The sequence below is a fragment of the Papio anubis genome, chromosome 3, assembly GCF_008728515.1.
Source record: "Papio anubis isolate 15944 chromosome 3, Panubis1.0, whole genome shotgun sequence".
NCBI classification, from domain to species: Eukaryota; Metazoa; Chordata; class Mammalia; order Primates; family Cercopithecidae; genus Papio; species Papio anubis.
In genome coordinates this window covers 58,206,270-58,212,551 of record NC_044978.1, presented here as the reverse complement: position 1 = coordinate 58,212,551, position 6,282 = coordinate 58,206,270, and the positions used below count along the sequence as shown (strand labels likewise).

The window sequence follows — 6,282 nt, the reverse complement described above, 5'->3', positions numbered from 1 at the left end:
GTAAGCCTCATGGTAAACACAAAGGAAAAATATTCATCAGAAACATAAAATGAAAATAGAAATGATTCAAAGCAAACTAAAGACATATATCAAACCACAAAGAAATACAACAAGGGAGGAAGTAAGAAATAACACATTTGTAAAACAACCAGTAAACAACAAACAAAAAGGCAACAGTGAGTCTTTACTTATTAATAATTACTTTGAATGTAAATGAATTAAATTATCCAATATAAAGATAGAGTGACTAAATGGATAAAAAAGCAAGATCTTCAGCACCATAGGAAAAGTATTAAAAAAAACCCCGGGGAGGAACCGTTACGGGAACTGAAGCTGCCGATTAAGCCTGATCAAGATGACAACCTCAAAAGCACCGAGACTTCGTGGCAGAGCCCATGGGGGAGAAGCCAGTGGGGAGCCTGGCTGGGATTGGTGAAGTCCTGGGCAAGAAGCTGGAGGAGAGGGGCTTTGACAAGGCCTATGTTGTCCTTGGCCAGTTTCTGGTGCTAAAGAAAGATGACGATCTCTTCTGGGAATGGCTGAAGGACACGTGTGGCGCCAACGCCAAGCAGTCCCGGGATTGCTTCGGATGCCTTCGAGAGTGGTGCGACGCCTTCTTGTGATGCTCTCTGGGAAGCTCTCAATCCCCAGCCCTCATCCAGAGTTTGCAGCCGAGTAGGGACTCCTCCCCTGCCCTCTACGAAGGAAAAGATTGCTGTTGTCGTACTCACCTCCGACGTACTCCAGGGTCGTTTGGGAGTTTTCTCCCCTAACCATTTCAACTTTTTTGGATTCTTGCTCTTGCATGCCTCCCCCGCCCTTTTTCCCTTGCCAGTTCCCTGGTGAGAGTTACCAGCTTTCCTGAATGGATTCCTGGCCCCGTCCCTCACCCCCCACCCTCACTTTCAGTCCGTTTGATACCATTTGGCTCCTTTTTGGGCAGGACAGTCACTGTCCTTGTAAAGTTTTTTAGATCAATAAAGTCAGTGGCATTCAAAAAAAACAAACAAACAAACAAAAAAAAACAACAACAAAAAAAAACAAAATAGCAAAAACACAAACCAAACCAAAACCAAACCAAATCACAAGATCCAAATATACACTGACTAGCTACAAGAGATTTACTTTCCTTTTATGGATACACACAGATGGAAAGTGAAGAGATGAAAAAAGTTATTTTCTGCAAATGGAAACCAAAAAATAGAACTAACTATATTAATGTCAGAAAAAAAGGAAATTTAAAAAGAAAACATGAGACAAAGATATTATATAATGTTAAATGGGTCAATTCATTAAGAGGATATAACAATTGTAAGTGTACACATACCTTGGCACACCTAAATATATAAAGCAAATATTAATAGATCTGAAGAGAGAGAGAGACTTCAGTACAGTAATAGTAGAAAATTTTATCATCCCATTTTCAGTAATGGACATATTCTGACAGAAAGTTAATGAGGATATTTTGGACTGAAACATTTTAGACCGAACAGACTTAAAGACTATGGAATATCTCAACCAACAGCCAACATGCATTCTTTCCATGTACAAACAGATTATATATTATGGAACAAAACAAGCTTCAGCAAATTTAGGAAGATTAAACTTATATTAAGTATCTTTTCCAACTGAAATGTTATAAAATGAGAAATCAATAACAGGAAGAACTTGGAAAATTCATAAATGCATGGAAATTAATGAACGTGCTCCTGAACAGTTAGGAGTTCAATAAATAAAAAGAAAATTTAAAAATGTCCTGAGAAAAACAAAAATAAAAACACAACATACCGAAACTTATATCGTACAGCAAAAGTAGTTCAAAGAAGAAAGTTTATAGTCGTAAATATCACATGAAAAAGAAGAAATATCTAAAATAAACAACCTAATATTAAACCTCAAACAACTAGAAGAACAAAATAATAAAGTCCAAATGTAGCAGAAGAAAGAAAATAATAAAGATCAGAATAGAAATAAGAGACCACAGAATACAAAAGATCAGTACAACAAAAATATCTTTTTAAAAGATAAGCAAAATAGATAAGTTTAGCTAGACAAATTAAGAAAAAGACACAAATAAATAAAATAAAAAATAAAAATATGAGATATTACAACTAATAACACAGAAATCATAAGACATAACCATCAACAATTATACATCAACCAATTGAATAAGCTTAAGGAAGTGAGTAAATGTCCAGACATGGACAACTTACCAAGACTAAATCATGGAGAATTAGAATATATGAACAGACAAATGTCTATAAGAACATTCAGTCAGTAATACAACTACTCATCTCCCATCTAAAAAAAGCCTAAGACCTGATGGCTCCATGGCTGAATTCTACCACAAATTTAACAAATAATTAATACCAATTCTTCTGAAGCTCTTTCCAAAAATCAAGGATGGGGAATAATTCCAAACTCTTTTTACAAAGTTAACATTGCTTTGATACCAAAGTCAGAGAAGAACATTGTAAGAAAAGACAATACAGACTAATATTCTTGATGAACATAGATGTAAAAATCCTCAATTAAATACTAGCAAATTTAATCAACAACATATTAAAATCAATGCTCAAGGGGAATTTACTCTTGAGATACAAGTATGGTTCAAGCTACATAAATCAGTAAATGTGATACATCACAGTTTTAAAAAATAAAAGACAAAAAACATATTATTTAATTAGATATATAATAAGCATAAGACAAAATTTAACATCCTTTCATAACAAAACTCTCAACAAATTAGATATATTAGAAATGCACCTCATCACAATAAACGCCATATATGAGAAATCCACAGCTCATATTACACTTTACATGAAAAATGAATGTCTGTCCTGTAATATCTGGAACAAGGCAAGAATGCTCACATTTGCCACTTCTATTCAGCATAGGACTGGAAGTCCTTGTCTCAGCAATTCGGCAAGAAAAAACAGAAGGCATTCAAATAGGAAAAGAACAAGTTAAAATGTCACTGTTTGCTGATGACATAATTTTATATATTAAAAACCAAAAAATTACAGCCAAACTTGTTAGCAGTAATAAACAAATACAGAAAATTTGCAGGATACAAAATCAACATACAATAATCAGAAGCATTTGTATACACTACCAACAACAACAACAACAACAAAATTCAGTAGATAAATCAAGAGAACAATCCTACAAACAGTAGTTACAATAAAATACTGACGAACAAATTTAACTAGTGGAGTGAAAAACACGTACAATAAAAACTATAAAAAATTGTAGAAAGAAATTGAGGAAGACAAATAAATAGATCAATATTCTGTGTTCACCAATTAAAACAATATTCTTTAAATGTTCATACTACATAAAGATACCTATAGATTCAATGCTATTACTATCAAAATTCCAATATCATTTTCACAAAAATAGAACAAAACAATCTTGAATTTCATATGGAACTGTTATCAAAACACCAGGGATTCGGTCTATGTTCTGCTGCTTTTGGCATAGACAGCCAATCATGGAGACAATGAGTTACTACCAGGGAAGAAGGCCTTAATTGAGTGCTGCAGCCAAGGAGATGGGATATAAACCTCAAATCCATCTGTTTGATGGACTAAAATAAAGAATTTAAATAGCAGGGAAGAAATGTAACCATATAGGGGAATTAGGGGTAAGAAAGAGGAATTGGTCAACAGGCAGCAGGTGGTCAGTCAGGCAATCAGGATGGGTGAGGGATCTGGCATCTCATTGTCCAGATGTTGTGATTTGTTGGTAAGTTTCAGTTCCTTGATACCATCTTGGAGCTCTGATACTTGGTTTCCTGAGAAAGTAGCTTACATAAGACAAATGTAACTTTCTCAAGTTTTAAGACTGAGTGGGTCAATTTCTATGTTTTTCCTGAAGAAATCATAAACATCAGTTTTATAGGATCATTGGGCCAGTTGTAATACCACACACACACACACACACACACACACACACAACAAAACAAAAGACCCTGAATGGCCAAGGCAATCATGAGCAAAAACCAAAATCGGTGGTCTCACATTCTCTGATTTCAAACTGTACCACAAAGCTATAGTTATTAACAGTATGGTATGGGCAAAAAAAGAAAAAAAAAAAGAAAAAAAAATTAGATATATCAATCGGTGGAACAGAATGGGGAGGCATGAAATGAACCAACATATGTACGGTCAATTGATTTTCGACAAAGGTGAAAAGAATACACAGTGGCAAAGGATAATCTTATCAATAAACAGTGGTAGGTAAACTGAATATCCACAAGCAGAAAATTGAAATTAAACCCTTATCTTACATCGCATACAAAGATCAACTAAAAATGGATTAAAATCTGAAATTTAAGACCACAAACTGTACAGCTTCAAAAAATAAAAATAAAAAAGGGAAAATACTGTCGTGTTTGCTCAGGGCAATGATATGGATTTGACCTCAAAAATGTAGGTAACAGGCCTGGCACGGTTGCTCACGCCTGTAATCCCAGCACTTTGGGAGGCAGAGGTGGGCAGATGATTAAGTCAGGAGATCCAGATGATCCTGGCTAACACGGTGAAACCCTGTCTCTACTAAAAACACACAAAAATTTGCCGGGCCTGGTGGTGGGCACCTGTAATCCCAGCTACTTGTGGGACTGAGGCAGAAGAATGGCTTGAACCTGGGAGGGGAAGTTTGCAGTGAGCCAGGATTGCGCCACTGCACTCCAGCCTGGGTGTCAGAGACTCCGTCTCAAAAAAAACAAAAAAAACAAAACAAACAAGAAAAACCATGCAAATAATAAAAGCAAAAACAGACAAATAGGACTACATCAAACTAAAAAGCTTCTCCACAGCAATGAAAACAATTAGCGGTGTGCAGAGAGCCAAACTACAGATTGGGATAAAATATTTGTTAGCCATACATCCTATAAAGATTTTATATCCAAAATATGTAAGGAACTCAAACAACTCAATAGCAAGAAAATACAATACTCAGTTAATAAATGGATTAGAGATTTGAATATACATTTCTCAAAAGAAGATACACAAATTCCCTCTATATTTATGAAAAAATGTTCAACATTCCTAATCATTCGAGAAATAAAAATTGAACCACAGTAATATATTATTTCACACCTATCACAACGACTATTATTAAAAAAGTCCAAAGATAAGTGTTTTCAATGATATGGAGAAAAGGAAATTTTTGTGCACTGTTGGTGGGAATGTAAATTAATACAGCCATTATGGAATACTGTATGGAAGTTCCTCAAAAAATTAAAAATAAAATTATCATACAATCACTGAATCATAATTCTAGTATTTACCTAATTCTAGTATTGTAGTATTTACCCTAATTCTGTTTTGGAGAAGGTAAGTTACTACAGCCATTATGGAAAACTATATTGAGGTTCCTCAAAAAATTAAAAATAAAATTGCCGTATAATCCCTGAATCCTAATATTAACATTTACCCCAAAGACTTGAACTCCATCTGTGAAAGAAATGTCTCACTCTGATATTAATTGCAGCACTAGTCACAATAGCCAAGTCATGAAAGCAACATGTGTTCACCAATAGATGAATTGATAAATAAATGTTTTATATATACACAATGGAATACTATTCAGTCTTAACAAGAAAGGAAATCCTGTCATTTACGACAACATACGTAGAATTAGAGAACATTATGTTGAGTAAAACAAGCCAGGCACAGACAAAGTTTTCACTTATTTGTGGAATCTTAAAAAAAAAAAAATGAACTCATAGAAACAGAGAATGAAATGGTGATTATGGAGTTCAGTGGGTGGGGAGTTGGAGAGATGATGATCAAAAAGTACACAATCTGTTAAGAGAAACATTTTATTTTTTAGTTCTATTGCTTAGCATGAAGAATGCAGTTAATAACAGAGTACTGTACATTTCAAATTTGCTAATAATGTACACATTACAAAAAAAGTTAAGTATTTGAAGTGATGTATATATTAACTAGTTTGATATAAGCATTCCATGTAGTATTAATAAATTATAACATCTCTTGTACCTCAAAAACTTATACAATAATAAATTGTATATTAATAATAAAAAGTATAAAAATGCACGTATAATGACTTCTTTTCCTCACTACTAGATAGCCAGTAGTGTGACTCCTGGATCAAATGGTAGTTCTACTTTCTGAAATCATTATATGAAAAAGATACTTGTACATGCATGTTTATAGCAGCACAATGTGCAATTGCAAAAATGTGGAACCAGCCCAAATGCCCATCAATCAGCGATCGGTTAAAGACATTGTGAGATAGATAGATAGATAG

At 34.0% G+C, this 6,282-nt stretch overlaps 1 pseudogene; it reads left to right on the top strand.

The window, feature by feature from the left end:
- Positions 1 to 359: 359 nt before the first annotated feature.
- On the top strand, positions 360 to 995 carry LOC110743376 (annotated as a pseudogene).
- The last annotated feature ends 5,287 nt before the right edge of the window (positions 996 to 6,282 follow it).